At 40.6% G+C, this 27,155-nt stretch overlaps 1 protein-coding gene across 1 annotated transcript in view; it reads left to right on the forward strand.

Moving 5' to 3' along the window:
• Nucleotides 1–27,155, forward strand: part of LOC5573469 (transcription factor cwo) — a 180,821-nt gene that overhangs the window by 53,212 nt on the left and 100,454 nt on the right. The gene's annotated exons all lie outside the window — the stretch shown is intronic.

Raw genomic sequence — 27,155 nt, forward strand, 5'->3', positions numbered from 1 at the left:
AACAATATGTTAATGTTTTTGGAAGAAGCCATTTTGTGATGACGCACCAAAAGGCCTTAAGTCACTTTGTCTCTCCATACAACGGAGCGGTGAAAGTAGGGTAACGGTCGTATTTTGGACCCCCTAAGGAAGTGATTTTAGTTTTTTGTCCCAATTAATTCATTGCACAGCGTAATCAAATCAAAGAACATGCCAAAATGTAGATAAAAACTTCCTCTGCGAGATAAAAACGTCCATACGGTCATGTAGGATCCAAAAAAAGGTCGAAAATAATTGAATTGTGAAGCACTGTTTTTCATTATTTTGGTCACACCAATACATTTTGGACCCTCAAAGTATATATTTTGGACACCCGGCATTTTTTATAGTTTGGTGACATAGTCCACGATACTGATTGCATAATATGCTTGCCTCTTAGTCTAATCAATCGACTGACAATGGAAAACCAAAGAAAATCTACGCTTTTAGTTCAGAAGTTTGAAAAAAGTTTTTGTTTACATGTGAAAAATTTCTGACGGCTTCAATTTCTGTGTGTAACGTGCTGTAACGGTCTTTCGATTTAAACTGGAAAATTTGCAAGAAAACGGCCCAAGGGTACAAAATATATTGGTTACCCTACCAGTTCAGTTGCGAAAGTTGGAAATCTTACTTAAGTCTACGTTCTAAAAGTGAAAAATCGAATTGATTAAGAGTGGAAAGAAAGAAGAAAGATTTACTTAAATCTGTACGCAGAATGAAATTTCGTTTCACATAATGACAGCTCACACCGAAGTAAAATTTGACGAGAGGTGATTCAAAAAAATAGATTCATGGTATCAATGATGTTAAAAATTTTCTGTGAAATTTCCATTTGGAATTTCAGGAATTCTTTTGCCAATTCCTTTTTAGTACTGAACTCTCCTGCAAGCATCTAGAAGAAAGGTTATAATTAACGCTCATGGTGTCTGTAGAGCACCATCACTTTTAGACGCATTCAACAACCCTTTTCAATATTGTAAACTTATTATCGAAATGATGTGAAAAGCTCATTAGACTAGGGTCAGGCGGGGCAAGATGAGCACCTTAAGGATAAGCGCGATTTAAGCCTACTTAAACGTTTTTATTTTGGTAAAATTGGTAACCATCATTATCCTTTACATTATTACTTTGACCTCCAACCATTAAAAGTTTTAAAAAGTGATAAATAGTTTTCCAAATAACACGCTAATAATAGCTTTTTTATCATCGGTCAAAAAAACTGCGGTGCAAGATGGGCACCCCCATAAAAAGATGCAATTTACTAAAGAAAACTAATATATTTCAATGCTTGCAATATCCCAAGATATTATCTTTAATATCTGATAATAATTATCTTCAACTAGCTTAGTTTTTGAAACTTTTATCAAAAAATAAATAACTTTTCATAAATTGCTAAGATTTGCTTAAAAAACGATTAAACTTTTTGTTTATTTATATATTTTTTAGGAAAATTGTTTTGTGCAAAGAAGATACCGTGTGTAAAGCCCATAGCTAAATGTGGTTCTATAATTTCACACTTTTACTTAATTTTGAACATGGTGCTCATCTTGCCCCAAGGGTGTAAATTTATTAATATAATCAAAACAAAATATATGAAATATGTTTTAAATTTGATAAAAGTTTTGTACCTGATTATCTACAGAAGATTATTCTATAACTATACGGCCAAAAACGTATGAATTAATTTGTTTACGCAGCAAAAATATCACTTTTAAATGAACAAATCTTCAACAAATCTATGAAAAGGTAAATTTTTGGACTTCTATGTATTTTTGACAATATTTACGTTGTGCTGTTGATTTTTTAGCTGAAATTTATGGCAATCATATCAATTTAATGATATTCATCAGAACCCCAAATAATTTATTGAACAAAATCGGTAGGAACGACTCAAACTAGGGGTGCCCATCTTGCCCCGGGTGCTCATCTTGCCCCACATTCCCCTACTAAGATACTATACTAGTTTGATTAACCCTCGAAAGCCCGAAACGAACCTTAAATTTTAAATGGTCCCATTTTGGAGACTATTTCATCAATTAATTTGGAATAAATTTTAAAGTACATGCGGTTAGTTGGTCTTACAATCCTTGGATGAGACATTCCTTCAGACCTCTCCCCCTTTTCTGAGTAACGGAAAAAGACACTAAAATTGACACTACACGAATATCTAAAGATCCCGAGCTAGAAGGTTGACTGCGAATTCCGTGACCTAGAACTATATTTAAAACACCTTTTCCAGATCGTTCTTGATCTGCATAACAACTTTGCTGAAAACACGAACCTTCTAGCTGATAAGTACGAGATTGCGAATAAAAGTGCGTGAATTACGAATATGTAAGAAACTGGATCCACCTGAACAAGCCAATTGTAGAAAATTCATTACTAGCACCACCTTGCGGCGGAATTCTCAATCAACCTTCTAGCGCATCGCACTTATAGAGAGTCCAGTTTCCAATGCAATTTATAATATATTTGACTTCTTCGGGCATTGAATATCGTCGATAAGCTAATTTACCAAAGTTAGCTCTCAATTAATAATTGTGAAAGTAAGAACACAAGACTGAGAAGCAAGCTCTGTCCCAGTATTAACCTGTTGAAAAGAAAAAGAATATGCGGATCATATTGTTGAAAAATGTCAATTCTACCGATTTGAATCACAAGTGCCAGAAATAGGATACGTCTACCCGCTTACACTAAAATGTTTCATTCTCATTAAACTTGTGCGTTGCCCAACTGAATATTACCACTCTGAACCGGTCAGATTCCGCAAATCACCTGTAATCTTAGCAAGCCATCTCGCGTAAAAACGTTGCCGCGCAACTGCTGTGAAAAACAAAGATTTGCTGCGCGTCTCCTCGTTCCGCTTTGCCACCATCTGCGACGGCAGTGCATAGCGATCGGCCATTAGCCAATTTGCTATCGCTGGTTTACGCCATAGCACATGGCGGTGCGCAAACGACAACGATCCGGAATCCGTTTGTTACTACCGGCTTTGTTGCGCGGTTCAGGAGAACCAACCAAGCGGCTGCCCTGTTTGCCATCGTCTGATATCTGATCTCCGGTGTAGTATTCAAGCTCTTTTCAAAAATTGATCCACATTCTGAAGCAGGCGTCACTATTGCCGAAACATAGCGCCTACTGAGTATCAACTAGTGGTTCCCAGTAAAAATAAGCCTGATCTGGTAAATTAAGTTGCCCAATCACACCGTAGCTCAACTCATTCCATAAAATTTTCCGACAAATTTGTTGTTGCTGACGGCGTGCACATAAGACGCAAAGTGAACGTGTTTGCACACTGTAATGGAAACGTGATACCCGCCTTGCCGAGGAGCTATATTCACGTTCCGGCGCGGGTCATATTGTAAAGTTCGCAATAAATTGCGGGTGCGATGGTTATAGCAATCTCGCAAACTCGACAGTACCGAACGCCGAACGTTGTTGTATTATTATTGAGAGCCATTCTTTTCCGCCGTTCTATCCAACGACTACGACGATAGCCCCCGTCACACAAAATGTTCGCGCGAAGCGGGAATTTTTCGCAATCGACTAGCGCGCAGGAAACTGTCCCACCGCAGCTGCCCCTCCATATTGGCTGGATTGGAACTGTAGTTTATTGTTCTGAAAGCACGTTATCACGTGATCGACATGTGGCCTGGGAATGTTTGATTTTCGATTAACGACACCACACGGCGCGCTTTCTATGCGCGGAATTGAATCATCATCATCAACATCATAGGAGGCGAGGCAAGTGGAAAGATGGCGGCGTTAGACATGACAGTTCGTTCCCAACTTAGAGCGAGTTTCACGCGTCTAACTGTTGGGAAACGTGGCGAATGTTGAACGCAATAGTAATGTTTTACCGGGGAATGGAAATCACAGCGTGAATAATTAGGATTATCCAAGGGAGCTGTGGCAATACACATTACACTGATTTTGACGTACAGTGGAAATTCATGCCAATAACTTTGGAAGAAAAATTACTACAAGAATTGAGATTAATGGGTTAAGGGTGGTTTGCTGTTGACAAGTAATCGCATATCTGGATGATTTTTAAGCATAAGCATAAGCATTCGTAGTTGCTACTCCGTGATTGACTAGAACAATCGAAGTTGCACAGAGATTTAATGAATGGGGTTTGGGATTAGCTTACCATTTTCAATGTGCACAAATTCAAATTTAAAAAGTCAATAGCGGTGCTGGCCACGTCCAAACAACGGCTATATTATATTTAATCTTGAACATTGACACTTTTGATTATGTTAGTCATTCAGTCGACAAAAACGCAACCGGTGTTTAACTTTTTACACTGGGGTTCTTTCTATATGACATTTCGGAAGGGACACGGAACACAAAATATACCCAAAACTTGAGTTTAAGTCAAATTGAGTGAATTTTTATGCCAACAAACGTAACAGACATTAGAAATAACTAGTTATGTGTTTAAGGACATATCTCCATGAGTACCAAAATGGCCTCTAATTTGGCACCTTACTCCCCCCTTCACTTTCCCCTCCCTCCTCCCACGCTTCTCACAGTGTTTTTGAGAGCGATCACAGAAAATGATTATTTGAAGTTACTAATCTTATTGTAGAGGGGTGGTTTTTTAACTGAAAGCATTCCATAATGTATTTTTCACAAATTACCGGTTTTTGAATGCAAACACGTAGTTATCAAAGACACATTAAAGACCTCCATGTCCCATGCAGTTGCCCAAAATTTTATGGCTCATGAGGTAATCTAGAATGCCGTGCAAAGTGTACTGCGATCTGTCAAACTTGGGTACCTTTTGCACTACCGAGGGACCAAATGCAGTACTAGAAGTGGTACCCAATCTGAGCCCGAGTGTGACGGACCTGTAGTTATTGCTGTGGTTTGTGTTGTAAAATACCACGCACTACCGAATCACTTCTTCTTCACGCACCGAGATATTGTTTGCTGGCTTTTTGGTGCCCGTTCTAGAACTCAATTTTAATCGTATTTCTACTCACCGTAGCACTTCAAAAATCTAATGGAATACTCGAAACACTTTTATTTTTCACGCACAATGCTCCTGGGAGCAATAAATCACTTATATTAGTCAATTTGTGCTCGAAAACAGCACCGGAACGCGGATTCACTGAGCCAACATTGTTTATGAATTGGATGCGCCGCTCTCACTGATTGGAAGTGATGTCAGTTTTTATGTTTGGAATTAAAATTGTTTGGATATTCATACACTTGCTTCAACCACGTATTTTGCAATTTCGTAAAACTCAAAAGGTGTACAATGTCACAAGTGTTGTAAAACATTTTTATGCGTGAGAAAAACAATGTACGACGCAATTTAACAGTAAAAATGAATATAAGATATTATACAGTACAATTGACTGTAGAATTCAAATGCATTCTGATGGCAACTTTCTCCGCCCGTGAGAAGCGAGAAAAGAGAGCAAAAAAAACTGCCAATAAAGTAAACAACACACGCATGGTGTGAAAAATGCTTATAATTTTGGTCAAAAAACATGTTTTCACTACCAAATGAAATAAATTGTGATTTTGGGCTTTTATGAAGTTGTTGATGAATTCATATCGACAATAATACTTTTGTATGAAACTTGTGCTAGTAATACTGTCTACATAATTCTGTGGGTGGAGGTATACATGGATCATGATGATTTATTTTTGGCCGACGCACATAACATTTTGCTCTGCCTTGTTGGGTGGCTCGAGTGGGTGGCAACATTATGTTTACGTGCTCAATGAACTTTCACCTTAAATTTATCAGCATCGGTGAAAAAACTGCTCCGCTGACTGAGTTTTTCAACAACAGTTTATTTTGAATTTAATACTTTTTATTTTTTCAGCCACAAAAATAACTGGCTGTATTAGAAATTTCGTAACAGCGAAAACTGGGCTCAATTGACATTGATATTTTTTTCTTTACGCGAGTCTCTTAGCTTGTTACTATTTTGGTAAATTTTCTCGCGCAAATAACGTTCATATCATATTTAAAAGCTAAAAATCGGTCTGATTAAGACTAACAAATATTTTTTTGAAAAAGTTTCTTAAAATTGAATGTTTTAAAATTTTGCTAAAGCATGTATACCATAATTTTAACAAATTAGAAAGTAGATTATTCCATTTAAACGTTTGAAGTGAAAATCGTTGGTTCATAGTGGAATTTAAGTTTGTTTACTCTTCTGGCTTACGACCGTTTGAATGAGTGTTCGAGAATTTTCATCCAGTGCGAGTAGCGCAAGTGAAAGACAAACGCAAAAAGTACGAAAACAGTTATCTACGAACTGTGAATCGTGCATTTTACGAATATTTCATAAAGTTACTGAATCGCAAAATTCTGTCGAGTAAAATAATTCGTTTGGTGTATGAAAACAAAATTATATGTACAGAATTTTGTTTTACGAAACGGATATTATGGATAAAATACGAATAGATGTTTTCAGTGTAAAATTAAGACAGGGCTTAACGACCCTATTAGGCATTACTCCGGTATGTTTGGGATTTCTTGCGAATCCGAATACAATGCTTGTGAATCCAACTGAAATCATTACGAATCCAACATGAATTCTTGTGAATCCGATGGAATTCTTGGACATCTGACTGGAATCGTTGCGAATTCGACTGGAATTCTTGCAAGTCCAACAGGAACCCTTGTGAATAAAGCTGGAATCCTTGAAAATCAAACTCACATCCTCGCCAATCTGACTGATTTTTTTGTAAATTCGAATGGAGTCCTTGTCAATCCTTGCCTGAAATCCTTGAGGAATCCTTGCAAATTCTTAAGAATTCGATTAAATTCCATGCGAATCTGTTTGGTACGATTAGAATCCCTGAAAATCTGACTGGAATCCTTGTGAATACAACTAGAATTCTTGTGAATCTGACAGGAATCCTTTGGAATCAGACTGAAATCCTTACAAATTCTAGTGAAATCCTTGTGAATCCGTCTGACATTCTTGTAAATCCGTAAAGAATCCACGAGAATCTGGATGAAATCCTTGCAAATCCGACTGAAGTCCTTGCGAATCTCACGAAAAGCCTTGCGAATCCGACAAGAATCCTTAATTGGATTCGTTGCGTATCCTGATGAAATCCTTATGAATCCGACTGAAATTCGTTGGGTTCCAACTGGAATCCTTCGATTTCCGTTCGAAATTTTTGGATTTCTGACTGGAATTTTTGTGATTATGTTTGAAATTCTTGGGATTTTTACTGGAATTCTAGGTATTACGACTGAAATCCTGAGGATTCCGAATCACAAGGATTTTGTCGGTATCCCAAGGATTCCAATGGTATTCGCAAGGGCTTTAGTCAGATTCACTTGAATTCCTGTGGTATACGCAAAAATTCAAGTAGAACTTGCAAGCATTCCATTCGGATTACCAAAGATACCAGCGAAATCACAGGGAATCATATTTCCAGTCCGATTCACGTGGATACCAGTCGGATTAGCATGGATTTCAGTCGGATTCACAAGCATTTCAGTTGGATTTGCAAGGATTCCAGCCAGATTTGCAAGTCTTTCAGCCGTATTCTCATGGATTCTAATCGGATTCTGAAGGATTAAAATCGGTTTTGTAAATATTCCAGATAGATTCGCAAGGATTCCTTATTGGTTCCAGTCTAATTCGATAGGATTTCAGTGGTATTCTCAAAAACATTAGTCATATTCGCTAGGGTTACTGCGGTATCCGCAATGATTCTAGTAGAATCCGCCAGGATTCCAGTCGGATTCACAAATATCCCAGTCTAAATTACACGGAATCATATTGGATTCGCAAGGATTCCAGTCGAATTTGCAAGGATTTCAATAGGATTCGTTAGGATTCCAGTCGGATTCCCGCAGTCGAATTTGCAAGCATATCAATCGGATTCTCAAAGATTCCAGTGGTATTCAAAAGAAATCCAGTCAGATTCACAACAAATGCGGAAGAAAGTCAAAAAAACGGATTTGCATAGATTACAGTCGAATTCGCAAGGTTTTCATTAGGATTCGCATTTAATCCAGTCGGATTCTTATGGATTCCAGTCAGATTCGCAAGGATTCCGGTCGGCTTCATGAGGATTTCAACCGAACTTGCAAGGATTTTAGTACGATTCGCAAAGATTTCAGTCGGGTTCGCAAGTATTTCAATCGGTTTCCGAGGATTCCAGTGGTATTCTCATGGATTCCAGTTAGATTCACAACGATTCCAGTCGGATTGGCAAGGATTCAAGTTCGATTCACAAGAATTCTAGCTGGTTTGAAAAGTCCAGTCAGATTCTTATAAATTACAGTCGGATTTTCAAGGATTACAGTCGGATTCGCGATGATTCCTGTCAGATTTGCAAGGTTTTTAGTCAGATTCGAGAGGATTCCAGTCGAATTTGCAAATATTTCAGTAGGATTCGTAAGGATTCCAGTCGGATGCCCAAGTATATCAAACGGTTTCCGAGGATTCCAGCGGATTTCACAAGTATTCCAGTCGAATTAACAACGATTTTAGTCGGATTTTCAAGGATTTTAGTCAGATTCGCAAGTATATCAGCCGGATTTTTAAGGATTCCAGTAGTATTCACAAGAATTCCAGTCCGATTCGTAAGACTTCTAGTCGGATTTGCATAGATTACAGTCAAATTTGCAAGGATTTCATTAGGATTCGCATTTAATCCAGTCTGATTCTTATGGATTCCAGTCAGATTCGAAAGGATTCCAGTCGGATTCATGAGAATTTCAATCGAACTTGCAAGGTTTTTAGTAGGATTCGCAAAGATTTTAGTCGGGTTCGCAAGTATTTCAATCGGTTTCCGAGAATTCCAGTGGTATTCTCATGGATTCCAGTCAGATTCACAACGATTTCAGTCGGATTGGCAAGGATTCAAGTCCGATTCGCAAGAATTCTAGCTGATTTGAACGGTCCAGTCAGATTCTTATAAATTACAGTCGGATTTTCAAGGATTTCAGTCGGATTCGTGATGATTCCAGTCAAGTTCGCAAAAAATCCAGTCGAATTTACGAAGATTTCAATCAGATTCATTAGGATTTGCATTTAATCCAGTCAGATTCGCAAAATTTTCAGAATTCGCAAAAATTCCAGTCGAGTTCGTAAATATCTCAATCGGTTTCCAGTGGTATTATCATGGATTACAGTTGGATTCAAACAATTCCAGTCAGATTGGCAAGGATTCCAGTAGGATTCGCAATAATTTCAGCTGATTTGAAAGGAATCCAGTCAGATTCTCATGAATTACAGTCGGATGTTCAAGGATTCCAGTTGAATTCGCAAGAATTCCTTTCGAATTTGCGAAGATTACAGTCTGATTCGCAAGGATTTCATTATGATTCGCATTAAATCCAGGATTCTCCCGGATTCCAGTCGGATTCGCAAGGATTCCAGTGTCCGTGTTCTTGTGTTCTTAAGGTCCAGTCGGATTCACAAGGCTTCCAGTAGAAATTCCAATCGGAATCCCAAGGATTCCAGTCGAAATATTAGGAATCACGACTACAGTTTGTTCAGGTCCGTCGCACTCGGGCTCAGATTTGGTACCACTTCTAGTACTGCATTTGGTCCCTCGGTAGTGCAAAAGTTTGACACATCGCAGTACACTTTTCACGGCATTCTAGATTACCTTATGAGCCATAAAATTTTGGGCATTTGCAAGGGACATGAAGGTCTTTAATTTGTCTTTGGTTTGTTCGTTGGGATTCTAGGAATTTCAGTTGGAATCTTAATTATTCCAGACGAAATCGATTATTTCAAAAACAATCCAGCTTTTTACACTAACATGCTATAAATATTGAATAACCCCTTTTTGACATTTCTTGCTTACACTATTTTTTATAGCGGGATCAAAGTAAGCTTTGCAGAGAAAAAAATGTAAACAGCTTTCAAAGTTCAGAATACGACGATTGAAAACTGATTTTCTATTCTGCTCCAATTATTATTTAATATTTTAGGTAGATTACCGGCAAATACCTGTGGAGATTACTGGCGTTTACTAGGAATAAATCAGAAGCAAATACGTGATTCGAGATTTACAACCATGATGCTGAACCGATTGATAAGCCAACAGAGTTGAATTTACACTGATGGAAAAATTATTCAATCTGATGTGAAGGGCTGTTTCCATTAAATATGATATTGCCCCGTAAGATGATAAAGTATTTCCTATTATTTTTTTTATTGAGGTTTAACTGGAGAAGAAATGAAACTATCGTGTAATCTTCTCCATCGAAATGTATTTCTTAACCGTGTTGATTCGAATTGCCCGGACACTGGCCTTAACTCACCCAAAACTGATTATTTCATTAAGTTTTAATAATGGAAAATGTAGAACACGTCATAATCATGGATCTTAAGCAAAGAAATCGGAATTAAGTCCAAAAATACCGTTAGAAACGAGCACCACGAACCCCATGCCCCATACAAACCCTAATCTGACATGGTGAAAACAGGTCATGCTTCAACGTGTGATGATTCTTTCATCCACGCTGAATTTGAGTTAGTTGATTTGATTTGAACGATAATGAATCATTGAAATATAACTTAGTCTGTTAAAGTTTTACTCCGTGATCTGCCCGAGGTAGTAGGAAAATCCGAGGTCTTTGGTATATAGACTGTGCCATTACCTCAGCCGTATTTACTCTTTCTTCAAGCATCGGGAAATCTTTTATGGAGCCTGAAATTTTACAAATAATTACTAATTTACATACGACACATTTGAAGGATTTGAATTCGAAAAAGAAATAACACCTGTAGGTGAATTGCGACGCATATTTTCTTCGAAGAGAAGAAATTTTCGTCCATAACTCGCCAGCAAGAAAATTATCTTATCTTCGATGAAAATACGCGCCGGAATTCGCCTACGGACCAATGCACGCGTTCACTATTTGACGTTTGAGCGGTGCCAAATTCACGGGTTGCTATGGTCACATAAATAACACGGCACCGCTCAAACGTCAACGAGTGAACTCGTGCATAGGTCCACTGGAATACAAAGGACGTGAAAATTTCTGACAGTTGAATCAACAATCTCAAATTACCGCATACTTTGACCAAACCATAAAATACGTAGGCAAGAAACGTCAAAATCGAATAACCCCTCGTTGTTTTATAGCTAGCGTAAAAAGCTGGATACAAAATCTCTTTGAAATCCAGAACTTCCAGCAAAGCTCCAGAATTCTCTGAAATCGCTTAATTCTTACGAGGAATCGGATTTCATATAATTGCATCAGATTCCTAGAGAAAAATGTGAAATGATAAATTAGTTCAGAAATATCCAGTAAAATATTTATCAGCTTTTAGGCAACTTACGCATTCCAAAATACTCGGCATCTTGGATGATGGTTTGCCACATTGTATTTCAAAATGGCGTCCAGGCGCTGAATCACGATTATGCGGCCGCCATTTTAGATATTGGGTATGCTGTTTAAAAACATGATATCGGACATCATCTAGATTTGAACATCATCACAATCGCAATACTCTTCATATTTCATGGATTTGAATAGCAAACTCATTAATTTCATCTTTGGTAATAATATGACCGCTTTCATAATTCTCGCCCCGCCATATTGGATTTTGAAATGTCTTTGGACATCGTTTTGAACAACTATTGTCGAATCCACACGGAAAATACAAATATTGCGGTGTATTTAAAAAAAATCTCTTTTCTAAGAAAAATGTTCATTACAAAACCCAGAACAGATGAGCATTTTTCAACAGAGATCACCAAAAGCATGCCCCACCCAACGCAATCCAGTTCTGTTTCCGATCTGCTGGCTCGAATTTCACGCAATAGCGACCCGAAAATCTTGAAACTTTTCCATTCGAACTTCTATTTTTCAACCCCACGCGACCGTCACGTGCAGAAATACCGTGCCATGATGGCGCATACCAGCAGCGCAGCGTCGCGTTGTCCATAGGAAAATTCCCACGTCATTATCGTTTTTCGACATCAAAAGGATCTCTGTGGTACGCAACCCGGCCGGCAGCGGTCGTTCGGTTGCGTTTCACGCGCTTCGCACGGTCGCAACAGGTCATAGCTACGGCACGTGTGCGTAAATCTGCGTCCGATTCAGTGGAAAATTCCCGAATGTCAAGACAGTCACTGTGGGGAAACGGGAATCTGATGTGTTCTCGGTCGTAATGTAGCCCCTAGTAAACTGAAGGCGGCGTCAGCGACGATTTACATGGGATGGTGAAAAATAGTTTATAGGTGATCTGAATCTGAAAACGGTATATTTATAGACTTTCATTGAGAGATAGGGATGGGTGTTTTTTAGGAACCAACAGAGAGTAAACATCTTGTTGCGCCGTTTGCGATGACAAACATGATTCGCTGCAACGAGTCAGGGTTTGAAAATGCGAGATTCCTTCTTTTAAGTTGTTTTGTATTTGTATTTGTATTTGTATTTGTACTTCGTCTTCAATTATAAAAATTGTACAGACTGTTCTTATTCTATTCTCCTTATCCTAGATTTAAAATTCGTCTTCTTGTTGGTCTGCGTTGACGTTTGCTTTTTCGTCAAAAACTCCACAGCGGTTCCATTTTCGTCACAAATGCTATGTGATATTTGGCAAACTACACGGAAATTATAAATCATGTAGAATTTGGAATTGAACTCAGGTGTGTCGATGAAGAGAAATCGACGACTGCAGTTACGCCTGTATCAAAGACAAATTAAAGACCAGGTAACCAATAAGCACTGTTATAAGCGATAAATGGGCTGTTTAACGGCATTTCAGTGCCAACTGGCAGCATATAACATTTTTAAATGCTTTTAGGCATTGTGATCCACAAGCCCTGATATTAGCCGTATCCGGGTATATAAAGCTATGTTACAAGGCTTGTAAACCCTGTACCTATTAGCAGTACACAAGGGCTGTGAATGCTTATAAACGGCTTGGTGACATGACAGATTTAGATTCGATGATCAAATTTGGGTTAAATGTATTCAGAACAGCAGAATGATTGCAGAAAGTAAACAATTCCGCAGCGGAAGAAGTCCAGAAATTCATAAGTAGTAAAAATACTGAGGATTTAAATGCTTTCGATTTGCAACATTCCTGATAAAGAATTTTCTGATTTCGAACCATAGTAAGAACAGCGAGAGAAAATACAAAATGAATCATGAAAGCGTTTTTGGGGTTATTCCACGAGATCATCTCATTGAAATCCTTCTTCGATTAGCTTGTTAAGGGATCTCTTCCATGAGTTTGCTAGCATCCTAACCGGGACTAACTGGATACCTGGGTAATCTTTTATGCTTTAAATACTATCCTGGGCGAACTAAACCATCAATGCATAGGTGGAGCAGTTGGAAAATCTAGGGAAATCATGTAATAGGAGCCTCGGAAACATAAGTTCGTACCTGGATCACGTAACAAAAAAATTAACTTCGATTAGGAACATAAAAAGATAGAAAAGGACGGGAAATAAACAAACATTTTTTTCCTTTTTCTTTGATCCATGTGCTATCCAGGTTTTTACGCTAGCTCGCTATAAACTTTCAATTACCCCTTTTTGACTTTTCTTGTCAACACTATAATATTTTTATGGTTTGATCAAAGCAAACCTTGCTATGTTGAAATTTTTTCTTGTTGATTTTAGAGAAACGTCATAAAATCTCTTGGTCGCAGGAAATGGAAATCTAAAAAACTATTTTCCTTATTTTCTGTTCAATACTAATGTTTTTGCCATTTTAGGTCTACGATTTGCAGACATTATTAGGATTGGTTCCTGTTAATTCTCGAGATGATATACTGACTGAACTATGCAAATGAGTGTTACAAGCAAAACGACGATGCCATGGTGGCTTTTGGCCTTGAAAGGCCTGTGATGACTATTTTATAAGATAATTTCGTTTCCTGATCCTTTTTCACATTATTGCTTGTTATGTTGGAGTAAACTACGGAGGAAGTAAAACAATATTTGGAAAAAGAAACTCTTTACAACCCTGTGTCATGTTTGCTACATCCCACGGTGTACAATATTATGTTAATTTTGTATGCAGGGACTAGACCCATTCCTCGGTAACCCCGCAGATCGAGAATGCTTCGAGTCATGTAAAAGTGTGTATTTCACTGTCCATGCACGTCAAGGTCTGGACGGAGATCAATATTTGATCATCTTTGAAAACCTTTTATATATTTGAAAATGTGCATGTCTTTTAATTTCTTCCCATTCTCTATAAAGGGTTACGGGAGGTTATTGAAAATCGTCAGGGTTTCGTAATGATTGGTCACTGCGTTTGTCCAAATATTCAATGCTGGCATACTCTCCTCATCAGTTTTTCATCCCTATTTGTTTGGTTCAGAAACGCTTTCCATGAGAAATTGTGGTCTACTGACGGCTAAAATGAAAGGAATAAAGTTTTGTGTAAAATGGAGTAGACATTGCAATATGCACAAAAAACCCGCAGCAGCAAAACAAATCCAGTGAAAACTATTGACATTTCAATCAACAATCTTTAATTATTGCCTACTAAGACTAAACTATAAAATTGATAGCCAAGAAATGTCAAAGTCAAATCACCCCCCGTTGTTTTATAGCTAGCGTAAAAAGCTGGATAAAATTTTGACACTTCTCACTTCAGAGACTCGGAACGAGTAGGCCGATTATCAGCCGAATAATTCGCCAAAAGTGGCTCTATAGCAGCCCTTAATTGCGATATAGTTCCAATAAGCCCTGATAGCCAAGCTTTTAAGTCGATTATATAACCAACTTGGTGCCGTTTAATACGGCTTAGTGGTTACTTGGGTACTTTGGCGAATTCTCCTGCTCAAGTAAAGCTTTATCATGTTTTTACTTTAAATTTAGAAAATTGGTCTAAATTTGAACCCTGACACTTTTGTTCGTGTTTCACGTTCACTTCGCCGGCAAAATCTCACGGGGGTTTTCCTTTTTAAAAAGCGCAAACACTGGGTTTGTTCCTATCTGACAGTTCGGGAGGGACACGGAAAATAAAATACACCCAAAATTTGATTTTAAACCAAGGGGGTGTTAAAATCTCAAAAACCAGAAAACATGTTATTATGGACTTAAACCAGCGAAAAACACTTGAAAATTTAGTGAACACATGTTTCTGGCCTAAACTGCAGCGTTCGGTAATAAAATTGAAACAGGACATTAGGACCCTATTCTTCATAGCAAACTTTGTCGCCAACTGTCAAACTGCCCAGTCGGGCACCATGTCGGGCGTCGAGCATCCGTTAGACATCTTTATGATCGGAAATCCCTCTCCATCGATCACACCTCCACAGAAAAGCACAAATCGCGAGGGAAACGAACCCCCCTCAAGCATTTTGTGGGGAAGACCACAACCGTACAACCTTGCTAGAGGTCAAGAATGCGCTAATTTATATCGAGCGAGCGAGTGTGCGGCGTGGGATATTTCAGTCTCGATGATTATACGATGATGACGATAATGATGGCGTCTTGCTCGATTTCCACCGTGTCGTCAACCTTTTGGCCGCTTGCTATATGTATAGCTGTGGTCACTGTCACTGTTGTGTACGACCGGATTGTTGCTGTTGTTGATGGTCGCGTGACACTGAGGCTCGAAGTGTTCAGCTAAGTCAGAGCTGATAATTAAATTTGGGTTAATTATAACGCAGCGAGATTTGTTGGCAGCGATTGAATTAGAAGGCAATATTGTCTGGCGAATGAAACCATCGGAGAGTTAGATGATTTATATTGTGATCTAAAAGGAAAATGAAAATAATTTACAGTTATTACAACGACGAATCACTGCAACTTAATTGTTTGTTTTAGGAATACCATTTACATTACAGTGTATGGTCGAGACATTACATCCTACTGTACATTATTTTTATGTCAACAGTTCTTGACAGTACAATACTAATTAGAACTTATCTCATTTCTTCTTTCAGGTATGAACCAATTGCCAATAATCCAGACAATTCGGAGAAAATCAACCGAAAGGACAAAGTTCAACACGGTTCTTCTAGAACAAACAGCTTTTTTGTAATATTACCTACCAACAATCGCAATACCATTGAAAAGAGCAACAAAGTTCTCTACTTGAAGCAACAAAACCATTATAGAAGCTCGTTGGCCCGGGCCATCGTCGTCGTTGTCTGGGTGATAACGGAACGACTGTTTATTGCAAAACAAGAAAGCTCCTCGACAAACGGATGTCCCCTCAGCCATAAACGGCTCAGTTGGTCAGGCGTCCCCTCATGCCTGGGCTAAGTTTTTAGCCAGGTTTTTATGCGTAGAAAATGACGCACGTCAAATAACGACCCCCAAAGTAGGCGCGCGATAAGACTTTTTATACTTATCACGAGCCAACGCTTGCCTCGAATGCTAATGCCATCGCGCACAGGTGGCAAAGAGTCTGGCATGTGACGATCGTAGTAGGCGATTGTCGCGATTCAAAGTTTGCGATTTTTTTTATTAATCACGTGGATTCATCAATCGGTCTACGAAAGTTCAATCACCTGCAGGCGGAAGTCTGCTGTCTCGATCAGAATTCACTGGAAGCCGTCTAGATCAGAATTTACGAATAAAATCACATTTGATTGTTTAATGTTATTTTTTTCAAAATCTACTTTGAAAACTCAAGATTGGCTTTCTGAAAATCCAAAAAGTATGACCTCGTGGTAGATGGGCAGCCCCTTATTCGGGTTTCAAATGTTTCGAAACATAACCAAACTTTTATTCGTCAATTGTGATGACAGAACTTACAGTAAGTTTAAAGTATTCCTTCTTTATCGCAATGTTATTCAAATCTTGGTAAATTCTCGACTCTATCCAGACTCACTATTTATTCTTATTTGACTTGTCTTTCACTCAAATTGGTTCTATCATTCTTATTCCACTCCTGACTCTTTTTTAAGACTGGACTCGGGAAAAAAATGAGACACAAAAATGATTACCAAAAATTCATTTGAAATCGGAAAATTCTCAAATTTTAAGGGATTAAATAACTATATATTAGCTATGTTTCAGCATAATTTATTTATTGAATTTCCTCCCCCAGGCTGAATGCTCGTACATTTATCTTAACACTGCTCATGAGCTCTTGGGAGAGGCTTTGCCCATCTTTTTTACCTAATTTCTCCCAGTTTTTCTTCAAAGCTTTTATCGGTTTTGAATGTTTTCCGCTTTTTTTTTATTTCTTCTTCATTATCGCCCAAAACTTTTCGATCGGACGAAGTTCTGGTGTATTTGGCGAGTTCGCCTCCTTCAGGACCACATTAACGCCCTTTACTTCGAACCAATCCAATACAAGCTTGGCGTAAAGGCACGAAGCGAGATCCGGCCAGAACAGCGTGGGACCACGGTATGAGCGGAGGAAGGGCAGCAAGCGCTTCTGTAAGCATTCCTCTCGATGAATCTGCCCATTTATGGGTGCCGGTTGTAACGAACGGCTTGCTGTACCGTCCGCACTCGCAGATCGTCTACCAATACAGGTACTTCTTCGCGAATTTGTCCATCTTTCTCTTCCGGAACTTTTCCGGAACCTCCATGCGACAACGTACCGACCAAAAAACTCGAGGCCGGGGATTTGTTTGGTGTCCGACTAGATGTATGTCTTATCGTCCATGACGAGACAGCCTGGCTTGGCCAGCCACTTACGGTACAGCTTCCGCGCACGCAATTTGGTCACTGTGTTTTGCTTGTCTGTCCGGTTTTGTGTTTTGGCGAATGGTGGATTCCAAGCCTTTTGCCGATCCATCTGTGCGACTGACCAGGATTATCGATCACCGTGCCCAAGATTTGCTGGCGTAGCTCTTCTTGTTTCGAATGTCTTGAAAACTACTTGACAGATCGCGAACACTCTAAACTAGTATTACTCAAAATTTAATTTATATTACCCACGTGATAAGAAGTCACACCCAAAACAAAGTTTTTTTTTTCCGAGTCCTATCTTTAGCTACAACTTTTCTCTCTGCATTCACTCTCGTCTAAAGCCTAATTCGCTGCTGACAAGTAATTTCTTGGCCCATCTCGATGCTTGGGAAATTCCTGGAAGGAATCGATCAAGAAAGCGCTTTTTTCTGATCGCAGTACGCAGTTTAAAAGAAACGTCAGTTCAAACGGGAGTCGCTGTAGAAAATTTCTGCAAGGAATCTGCGAGAAATTTCTTTTGCGATTCCTTCTCAGCAGCAAATCAGGCTTAACTCCACACTTATTCTTGACTTATTTGGATCCCTCTTGACTACAGGCTTTTTCACAAGACGTTTCAAATCAGCTGATCGGGAAGCTCTTTGACAGTTCTTCTTTGAAGATGAAAGTCCCGTGTTAGCACCGGTCCTTCACCGATGTAAACAAATGCATAGACGGACCTGTCACATGAAAAAGCCTATTGCTTCTTCTATTGTTGTCAGAGAACGAAGAGCAAAACAATCCAAAAACCGAACCTTAGTGTGTTACCTCAAATTTGAGTAAGTGGTACAATCCTGGAAATTGAGTTATTTGATCTATCGATTGAGTGAAAAGAACTTAACCAGTAGGTATTATGAACTCACTTTTCAGTACTTCATTTTCTCCGTGTATGCATGCTATAAAACGTTTGACTTTACGTTTGACCCTGTTTACAAGTTGCCCGTGAGAGAGAGCGAGACAGCACCAACATATGGCGCACAGTAAAAGTCAAAAGAACAAAAGAGTTTATGGCACGTACAGATTCTCAATCACGGCATTCTAAATTTTATTTATTTTATTTCGTCTTCTATGAGCCTCTGTACGTGCCATAAATTCTTTTGTTCTCATGACTTTTACTGTGCGCCATGTGTTGGTGCTGTCTCGCTCTCTCTCACGGGCAACTTGAAAACAGGGCGCACAGTAAAAGTCAAACGTTTTATAGCATGCATAGGCTAATTCTATATGTGTCAATATAATTTTGATAGTTGAAAAATGTCTTGCCATTACTTGTAATTTCGCACAGCACTTTTCAGAAGCGCAAACTCGTAAAAATTCCATCCTAGTCCGATAGCTTGAAATTTCGGTCAAAAATGTCAATGTTGCTGAAGGATTAATTTGACCGTAATTTTGTGTTTCAAGTGCCCAGGTCTGTGTGCAATCTGTAATCATTTCAATCACAACCGTTGCCCCGAAGGTTGAATCATGATAAATTTCCATAGAATCATTCTTCTACCACAACTGAATAGTGACTGGTGAACGGTTAACTGCATCATGACCTCCTATGTGCTATTTATCTGGGCTGCATGTCTGAAATGTCAAACTGACAGTAATCGCTGCGTAGCCCGAAGTAGGTCACTACCGTAATTGCGTGCAAATACAAATGAAAAAAAAAAAAAATAATCAAAGCCCACCTGGATCGATCATTTTCGCAGCTGCCCGTCAACATGGCTGACCTTCATCTAGTTAGTAAACTTCAACCGACTCAGCAATCAGAACTATTCTAATAATACACGCTTCTGCAGCAGCAGCACCACGGCTGTCGATGAATGGCTTTGGAAGCAATATTTCCAAACGCAAATGTGTACTTAAACTCACGCGCGCAAACAGCGAAAGCATAATATTCGGAGTTGGTCTCACCGCAAACCACAGACCATCATCCGAGCGGCAAAATAGCACAGTAGGTAGGTGCAGGACGGTACCCTACCGAAACCGATCGATCTATTTTTAAACTCAACGCCAACTAGGTACGTTGCTGATGGCAGAAGCTTGAAGAAAGCGGATATACAGCCGCGCGGTGCAGGGCGCGGCCTACTAAGTATGGCGTTCGCGTGATGAAAACGTGACGCAAATGATGACGAAAAACCGCACCACCAGCAATGTGAACGGTGGCGGCTTTAGGGCAGGCGCCAACGAAGACGGCATGCAAGCCTGCAAAGGCGACAACAACAGGATGGGAAAAATGGAAAACCATTAATGGCCGCTTCTGGGGATAGGGGTTTTCTGGGAGAGGTTTGGGAAGCAGTGTTTGGCAAATACCATATCTATTAGGGTGGTTCGAAATATCGTTTTTAATTCATGCTGCTCATTCGATTCTAGGTCAAATTCTGAGTACCCTTCCAAAATTTGAGCTCATTTGGATAAAAACTGAGATTGCACAAGCCCTTGAGCTTGAGCTTGTGGTTGCTACTCCAGTATCGCCAGATCAGCTGCACTTACACAAGGAACCATCCAGATGACCGCTTGGGACTAACAGAAACCCTCAGTGTATAAGTGCTTTCTATTTTCAGGCAACAATGGCGCCTGCCATTCTGACCAATAAGGGGAAGGGGGAATAATTGAAGATGCATTTAAAACTGGTGCATAGTAGACCGGATATACCACTGCATCTACGCCAGTTAATGCGGGAAGGTGTAAGCAGTATTCGGCTCTGCTACAAACTTTAAAGGACTTGTACTGTCTCAGTTTTCACCCAAAAGATCTCAAATTTTGGGGGGACACCCAGAATCTGGACTACAATATCGAATGAGCGGTGTGGACCAAAAACGATATAATGAACCACCCTGATACCTATGGGGGCGCCCCCATTCCATGTGTGTGCGCACACGTCAGAGGCACAAAAATAAAACGCCGAAGCGAGTGCCTGCCCGCGACCATATGTGAGCAGGAGCGGTGGAAAATCTGCCCTCCAAAGAAAACCCGCTGACGGGTGAATGTCACGAGTGTTTGGACGAATGGGGAGCTATGCAGCACTAATAGCATTGGACATTCAAGGTCGGGTGTGTTCACGCCTTTCCGGTTTGCGGCGGCATTGGTTGATGTTGGTGGTACCAAAGACAAAACACAGACGTTCATGTTACTTGCAGCTGCCTACAATGTTGTGGCACATGAGGTAATAGAGCAAAATCTAGCATGCTGTGAAAAGAGTACTGCGATCTGTCGAATTTGGGTACCGACAGTAGTACCAAGGGACCGAATGTAGTACTATAAGTGGATCCATCCAGAAACCGCCTACTATGTCTTCATTTCGTCGTTTGGTGGTGCCATATCGGGGAGACCGCCCGAAAATGGCGCAGCTTGAAAATGGATCAACAGGCGCCACCATCTCTGCTGAGAGTTCATCAACTGCGGTCAAACTTTCCGTCGGCCGGCGCATTTACGTCAGCTGACCGTCGACACGATCGTTGCGTTGCGGGTACACAATTGCTTTCGAAGTGAGAAGGTACAACAGCCGAGTTGAATGCCGCGAAAAAAATATCATTCACCCGAACGTTTATCAGGCACTTTGTGAGGACGTAGCCGGAGGAGAATACGAGAGAGTGCGTGTGTAAGTGAGCGAGAGACGGAGGTAAGCCGCTGACCAAGCAGGTTTGTTGATCGATCGAAGAAGGCGAGAAAATTAGGCAGCTAAAAATAAAACCTGTATCGCGAAACGAGAGGAGCCAGAAACCGCATTCGTCGTCGCTACCAGAAATAGCGCGTAATCGCACCCCAAGAGGGGAAGCACATGACGAAGGCAAAAAATAAATAAAATGCGAATCGAGAGAGCGAGAGGAACGGCGAAAAAAAAACAAAATTCCTACATTGCCAATAAACATTTATAGGTGAAGGTATCAAAATTTCGAGTTTCGATCCAATGGCAGTTCAGTGCACGAATCGTGATGTGCGAATTTTAAACACCTTGGAGCGAAAATCGTCTGAAACTGGACGACGACAGCCTGCTTCGATTCGATGTGGGCTAATCTGATTTTGTGTGAATCGTGTTGAGTTTAGATAGGCACTCGAAGTCTATCACAAATCATCATATCAAATTCTGACTATGATTTTGGTCATCGAAGCAGACCTTAGCTTTAAGGTAAACAGATCTACAACGAACTCGACGAAAATATTTAGCACCTTTCTCTCTTCATGTGTAGTAGTAGTAATCCTCAAAATTCCAATACTCAGACATAACCCTTCTTTAGAGATCCCTGTAAAAATCAATGTGGATCCTAATCTGGAAATACCTGTAGAAATTCCTGAGGACATCCCAGTAAACACAAGATCAAGAGCTATCAAATCTACAAGGCACAGGGTGACAGTATTTCGCACTTTCTCTCTTCATAAAATTAAGCAAATACCAAGACCAGTAATCGTTGTAGTAACTCCTGTTGACCAAATCAAATAAAACAGGTATTGTAACAGAATTTATTTATTGATAACTTTTTTCAACAAATAGGAACAGAATGACATTTCCTTTTATTTTTCCTCGATTTCATTACCCGGCTTGCTTCGACTTCAAATTAAGCTATCTGAACAACCAAGTCCAAAGCCAAATCCAAAGCCAAAATCCAAAGCTAAGTCCAAAAGCTAGTCCAAAGCTGAGTCCAAAGCCAAGTCCAAAACATAGTCCAAATCCAAGTCCTAAGCTAAGTTCACAGCCAAGTTCACAGCCAAGTCCAAAGCAAAGTCCAAAGTCAAATCCAAAGTCAAGCCCAAAGCCAAGTCCAAAGACAAATCCAAAGCCAAGTCCAGAACTAAGTCCAGAGCCAAGTCCAATGCCAAATCCAAAGCCAAGTCCACTGCCAAGTTCAAAGCCAAATCTATAGCTTAATCCAAAGCCAAGTCCAAAACTGAGTCCAAAGCCAAGTCTTAAGTCAAGTTCAAAGCCAAGTCCAAAGCCACGAGTAACGTCAAGTACTCAGCCAAGTCCAAAGTCAAATCCAAAGCCAAGTTCCATGCTAAGTCCAAAGCTGAGTCCAAAACCATGTCCAAGCCATGTCCAAAGTCAAGTCCAAAGCCAAGTACAAAGACAAATAAAAAGCCAAGCTCAAAGCCAAATCCAAAACTCAGTCCAGAGCCAAGTCCAAAGTCAAATCCAAAGCCAAGTCCGAAGCTAAGTCCAAAACCTAGACGACAGCTGAGTTCAAAGCCAAGTCCACAGCCAAGTTCAAAGCCAAGTCCAAAGCCAAGTCTAAAGCCAAGTCAAAAGCTAGTCCAAAACTGACTCCAAAGCCAAGTCCAAAGCCAAGTCCCAAGCCAAATATACAGCCAAGTCCAAAGCTTAGTCCAAAGCCAAGCCCAAAACTAAGTCCTAAGCCAAGACAAGTACAAAACTAAGTTCAATGCCAAATCCGAAGCCAAAACAGAAGCTTGGAAAAACTTCCAATAGAAGGTTGGAAAAACATCCAACAGAAGCTTGGAAAAGTTTCTAACAGAAGCTTGGAAAAGCTTCTAGCAGGAGCTTGGAAAATCTTCCAACAGAAGTTTGGAAAAACTTCCAACAGAAGTTTGTAACAGCTCCAGCTTCCAACAGAAGTTTGTAACAGCTCCAGCTTCCAGCAGAAGCTTGGAAAGCTTCCAGCAGAAGCTTGGAAAGCTTCCAGCAGAAGCTTGGAAAGCTTCCAGCAGAAGCTTGGAAAGCTTCCAGCAGAAGCTTGGAAAGCTTCCCGCAGAAGCTTGGAAAGCTTCCCGCAGAAGCTTGGAAAGCTTCCAGCAGAAGCTTGGAAAGCTTCCCGCAGAAGCTTGGAAAGCTTCCCGCAGAAGCTTGGAAAGCTTCCCGCAGCAGCTTGGAAAGCTTCCCGCAGAAGCTTGGAAAGCTTCCCGCAGCAGCTTGGAAAGCTTCCCGCAGAAGCTTGGAAAGCTTCCCGCAGAAGCTTGGAAAGCTTCCCGCAGAAGCTTGGAAAGCTTCCCGCAGAAGCTTGGAAAGCTTCCCGCAGAAGCTTGGAAAGCTTCCCGCAGAAGCTTGGAAAGCTTCCCGCAGAAGCTTGGAAAGCTTCCCGCAGAAGCTTGGAAAGCTTCCCGCAGAAGCTTGGAAAGCTTCCCGCAGAAGCTTGGAAAGCTTCCCGCAGAAGCTTGGAAAGCTTCCCGCAGAAGCTTGGAAAGCTTCCCGCAGAAGCTTGGAAAGCTTCCCGCAGAAGCTTGGAAAGCTTCCCGCAGAAGCTTGGAAAGCTTCCCGCAGAAGCTTGGAAAGCTTCCCGCAGAAGCTTGGAAAGCTTCCCGCAGAAGCTTGGAAAGCTTCCCGCAGAAGCTGGAAAGCTTCCGCAGAAGCTGAAAGCTTCCCGCAGAAGCTTGGAAAGCTTCCCGCAGAAGCTTGGAAAGCTTCCCGCAGAAGCTTGGAAAGCTTCCGCAGAAGCTTGGAAAGCTTCCCGCAGAAGCTTGGAAAGCTTCCAGCAGAAGCTTGGAAAGCTTCCAGCAGAAGCTTGGAAAGCTTCCAGCAGAAGCTTGGAAAGCTTCCAGCAGAAGCTTGGAAAAACTTCCAATAGAAGGTTGGAAAAACATCCAACAGAAGCTTGGATAAGCTTTCAAAAGAAGCTTGGAAAAGTTTCTAACAGAAGCTTGGAAAAGTTTCTAACAGAAGCTTGGAAAAGCTTCCAGCAGGAGCTTGGAAAATCTTCCAACACAAGTTTGGAAAAACTTCCAATAGAAGGTTGGAAAAACTTCCAACAGAAGTTTGTAACAGCTCCAGCTTCCAGCAGAAGCTTGGAAAGCTTCCAGCAGAAGCTTGGAAAGCTTCCAGCAGAAGCTTGGAAAGCTTCCAGCAGAAGCTTGGAAAGCTTCCAGCAGAAGCTTGGAAAGCTTACAGCAGAAGCTTGGAAAGCTTCCAGTAGAAGCTTGGAAAAACTTCCAATAGAAGGTTGGAAAAACATCCAACAGAAGCTTGGATAAGCTTTCAAAAGAAGCTTGGAAAAGTTTCTAACAGAAGCTTGGAAAAGCTTCCAGCAGGAGCTTGGAAAATCTTCCAACACAAGTTTGGAAAATCTTCCAACAGAAGTTTGTAACAGCTCAAGCTCCCAGCAGAAGCTTGGTAAGCTTCCAGCAGAAGCTTGGAAAGCTTCCAGCAGAAGCTTGGAAAGCTTGCAGCAGAAGCTTGGAAATGCTTTCAGCTGAAACTTGGAAAAGATTTTAACAGAAGATTGCAAAAGTTTCCAACGGAAATTTGGAAGAACTGTCAACAGAAGCTTGGTAAAGCTTTCAACAGATGGTTTGAATAGCTTTCAAAAGAAGTAAAAAATGAAGCTCGGTGAAGCTTCAATCAGAAGCTTATAACAGCTTACAGCAGAATCCAGCAATAATTAATATCCTGTCTGCGTTTCCGACCATGTACGGCACAATCCACCGACATCGGAACGGTACGCGACATGCCACTTCCCCGGTTCTACCGGTCTGATCGAACAATAATTCTGCGCGCATAACGGAACATATCCGCATATATACGTGCATACCTTAGTACCGGCCCACGCTGTCGAGCCGCCCCTATTTGGTCGAATGTCACGCGCACGTTCACGCCCGCATATTCGCCCCGAGTAGCTGAACTACTAGCTACCGCTTTGGTCACCTTGACTTAGCGGGCCATGCATGTTGGGGTTGCAGCAACCATATTTAGCCACTACTGCGCAATGTCGGTCCGCAGTTTCGCCGCACCACACCGACCGGTCATCGCCGCGCAAATTTCATTCCACTCCATAACAAAAGACAAAGCAACCGTTGCTTTCGAGCCAGCTCGAAGGGGCACCGCAGCGCGGACTACTAGATGCGGATTCAACTGGAATAACAAGTCGTCCGATGGCGGATCAGATTCTTATACAACAACGGCAGCAAGCTGTGCTTTTCTGCACAAGTTGACTGTGCAGGGAACAGGAGTCGGACATGTGATCACGAACCAGCAGATCGATAAATTGAGAAGGCGCGGGCTACGTGAGAAGGGTCGTCCATGAACCGCGTGGCGATTCTTCGAATCGCGATAGCCCTTCGTAGTCTCTTCACCATGTGAGATAGGGTTTTTGTCCCGTGTTATTTTTAAATGAACTAAGTGACTGACTATGGATTATGGAAGACCCCTTCGATCGGCCACCTACCTACAAATGACTTACCAACTGAACTAACTGAACAAAGAACGTGGCGACGTAAGCGGTTTCGATTTCCGCGTTAACCGTTGACTCGACAGGGGGTTCGCCTTTCGCTCGGTGCACTTGGATTCACGGAAACGTCAAAGTTTCTCACTCGATAAAAGTCCACTTCAATTGGGTTTAAATTAGGCTTTAGAGTCAATTTTGAACGACAAATCTGAAAACGAAATAACCTCAACAAGTCTCAAAAACATAATTTGGCATTAAAACGATCAGTTTGATCCTTGTTAATCTAACTGTGACGAAACAGTTTTTTCAAGGATTTGGAGTTTAAAATCACAATATGTGAATTAATTTTTAAATTATCTGATTAAATCCAGATTAGTAGTTAGAATCTGACGGTTCAGGCTAAACAACGATCAAACTGATCGTTTTAATGTCAAATAAAAGTGGAAACGTCAGAAAGTGATAGCCAAATAAACTGGAATAGGCAATACAAACACCACAGATGGATCAATCAGAATTATTTTTCAACTGCCCCCAGCTCTGTTGAGCTAGCTCACCGGATTGGTGGGGGAAAGGATGGAGCCAGGGTTGGAACCTCTGACGTAGCCGATTCGAATGAGTGGACTATAAATACAACACGTTATTGCGACATCTGTGACGGGTATTACCTAGTTGTCCTGTGTCGTATTGAGTAGAGTTCTACCTGCGTTTTGTTATAACTCTAGAAGTACTGTAAGCAGTTGTTATTATCCACAGCTTCAGAATCAAACATTTCAAGTTTCGATTCGGATATTGAAGCGGTCCTTTGTCTTGGTCTTATGTATATGGTGGTCCTGTAACTGAACGATGTATTGTAATGACATATGAATGATGAAACATAACTTATCGTTTTTGTGTCAAAGTCAATCGTGAAAACCTTTTTCGAAGGAATTCTTAACAATTAAGCTGGATAATCTTCAAATAATCCAAACTGTTGCGCCAAATTCCACAACAAAAAAAAATATGATACCCCTATCAAGATAAAATAACCATGCGGGACACGCTAATCTCTACTGCCTTCATGGAAGAAAGTCCAGTGTGCCGAACAGCAACATTGTTAGGGTTCCAGATAACAGGCATTATGCCTATGCCTACTGTGAGTTTGTTGATTTCCCAATTTCACGAACGACCACTTCAAAACAGCCTGCTACCCAGATCCAAGCAGCCTGCTCGATGTGAACACTTCTCTGCCCAATAAAGCTCGGCCATAAATTAACACGTTGCGCTTTTGTCGCTGCCTACTACGTTCAACATTAAAAATAGCGCATTGTATGTGGAGATTCAGGCCTTATCTTTTCTGAGCGCAATTGGCGTGTGGAGTGTAAGCTCAAATATTTTCCCCCTGCGGTTCGCCATTTTTCGCACACAGAAAAGGCCTTGTTCGGGCGCTAATCG

This window comes from Aedes aegypti, chromosome 1 (genome assembly GCF_002204515.2).
Source record: "Aedes aegypti strain LVP_AGWG chromosome 1, AaegL5.0 Primary Assembly, whole genome shotgun sequence".
In the NCBI taxonomy this organism is placed as follows: Eukaryota; Metazoa; Arthropoda; class Insecta; order Diptera; family Culicidae; genus Aedes; species Aedes aegypti.